Genomic DNA, 2,580 nt, shown 5'->3' with positions numbered 1-2,580 from the left:
GACACAAATTCAAATCTAGCCTTATCTGTCATAAGATTACTATCATACCAGCTGTCAGTTCAGGGTTCACCAAATAAACCAAAATCTTCTAGTCCCAAAGCAGTTACTTGGCATCTTCTCTAGGTCTCTCCCCACTTGCCTAGCTCCTGACCAGTTTCTACTCAGTTGCCCCTGCTTAGCCCTTGGGCTCTCTTAGGAATTGTGTTCAACTCCCTCCCCCTCAAATTAATTCTGTTTTAGGAAGGATACCCAGCTTAGTAGCACTGTAGCCAGTTTCCCTGCTAGTCTGTCCTGGACTAGACAGAAGGAGACTAAGACACCCATTATGGCTCTATCCTGATTCGCATCTAGGTATGAAGGGACAAAGGGAAAAGAAGCAAAACCTGCTTCACAGCTGGGCATGGTAGCACATGCCTGCAATCCCAGCATTCTGCAAAGCTGAGGCAAAAAGATTGCAAGTTTGAGCCCAGCCCGGGCAACTAAACAATTGATCAAGATCCTGTCCCAAAAATAGATAAAAAGGAAGTCAGACATGGTGGTACATGCCTGTAATTCCAGCACTTGGGGGAGCTGAGGCAGGGGGAGTTCCATGAGTTCAAGACCAGTCTGAGCTACATAGTGAGATCCTGTGTCAAAAAACAACATAGTAAACTCCCAAAAAATATGTTATAAACATAGACTAGTCATATAATATAATACTACTAAAAATACCATGCAATAGACCTATTATCCCATTTTGTAAGTGAAGAAGCAGAGGCTTAGAGATGTTCAATAGCTTGTAATTTAGAGATGTTCACATATGCAGTACATAGTAGGAAGTCAGAATTGGAGCCAGCTCCAAAGCTTCTGGCCCAGTAATACACACATCACCTCTCTGGCCTGTTCCTCAAGCACGTGTGCACCAAAGCTGCTTTGCCAGCTGTTGTTTACAGCCATATGACTGACTGGTTTTCCTACTCCTGTGCGTGGTTCATATGGCATTTGTCACCTCATTGTTATTTCCATATTTTCATCATCATTAATTAACACTTGCTGAATTTTTTTTTTTTTTTTTTTGGCTTGAGACAGGTTCTTGTTATGCAGTTCAGGCTGGTCTTGAGCTTACTTTGTAGCCGAGGCTGGTCTTGAACCCACAATGATCCTCCTGCCTCAGCCTCCTGAGTGCTGGGATTAGAGGCGTGCACCACCATGCCCTTCCCTTGTTGAAAACTTTCATTTAACACCATTTTTTTTTAATTTTTATTTATTTGTGTGTGTGTGTGTGTGTGTGTGTGGCCAGCTCAGCCCACCAGGGGGCAGGGCTGGCTGGCATGTAGTGCTGGGGGATTGAACCGCGGTCCCTGTGCTTTGCCAAGCTTGTTCTAAGTAGGTGCTTTAGACCACTGAGCCATCTCACCAGCCCCATTTAACACCATTTTAAACTTTCATTAAAACACCAAGTGTTTTAATTCCCTAGGTGCAATTTTTTTTTCCGATGTGTAATTTCTGCCAGCATATTCATCCTTTAAATTTCCAGGAATATTGTATTTCATTTTGAAAATATAGCAAACCCTAAGTAGGTGCTGAAAGCTAGGGAACAAAAATAAAACATTTTATTCAGTTACATGCCATCAAAAATCTAAACAATTGATGTCCTGCTTTCACACTTCAACAGTCAAGATAAATCCTTTCAGCAAGAATAAAAATAAATCCAAAGGAACTTAATCTGTGGGTTTATTATGTCTCAGTGTTGAATTCTTGTGGTTTTATTCTATTCTGACTTCTTTATACGTTTTAAAATGCTAATTCTTCTTGTAGGAATGGAGAGCTTTGTGGTCTAAACTTGAAATCATGGACACTTATATCAGTCAGTAAATGTAAAGAGGTTCAGTGTCAGCCTTCTACTTGAATTCTGGCCAATACACTTACTTATCTCACTTTAAGAATGTTACCTAAGGGCCAGGGAGATAGCTCAGTAGAGCAAGGGCCTGAGTTCAATTCCCAGTTCCGCAAAAAAAAAAAAAGAATGTTGCCTAACTTCACTGAGCATGTCACTCCTCCTATTAGAAGTGGGCTAATGAACTCTTAAAGAAGTTTTCCATTTTGTATCTGTGTATTCAAAATGGTTAGAATAGATATATAGTTACATTCTCTTAATGAATAGAGAGATTTTTTCTAATAGTGTTTGTAAATAGGATATCATGTCTGCATCCTGTATCGCAAATAACCACTAGGAAGAGAGCATGCAATTTGTTAATTATTGAAACTGTCCTACTAATTTGATTTGAAACTCTGTCATTGCTATTTGTTTCTCAATAAAATTATGCAAGAAAAAAAAAAAAAGAAGTTTTTATTTTACAGATGCACACTGAATAAAATGATTTGATGGCTAGGACGGGCTTCAAAACAGGCCAAGTATAGAGGAAAGTCGATGAGTATATAGCTGAAACAAGATTATACATACAGGGGTCGGGGTGTAGCTCAGTGGTAGAGTACCTGCCTTGCCTGTGCAGAGTCACAGGTTTAATCACCAGTACTGAAAAAAGAAAGATTATGTACTGGTTATTATTATTATTATTATTATTATTATTATTATTATTA

The sequence above is a fragment of the Octodon degus genome, unplaced genomic scaffold (genome assembly GCF_000260255.1).
Source record: "Octodon degus isolate 3935 unplaced genomic scaffold, OctDeg1.0 scaffold00067, whole genome shotgun sequence".
Taxonomy (NCBI): domain Eukaryota; kingdom Metazoa; phylum Chordata; class Mammalia; order Rodentia; family Octodontidae; genus Octodon; species Octodon degus.
The sequence above is the reverse complement of the archived record's forward strand: the minus strand, read 5'-3'. Positions refer to the sequence as shown.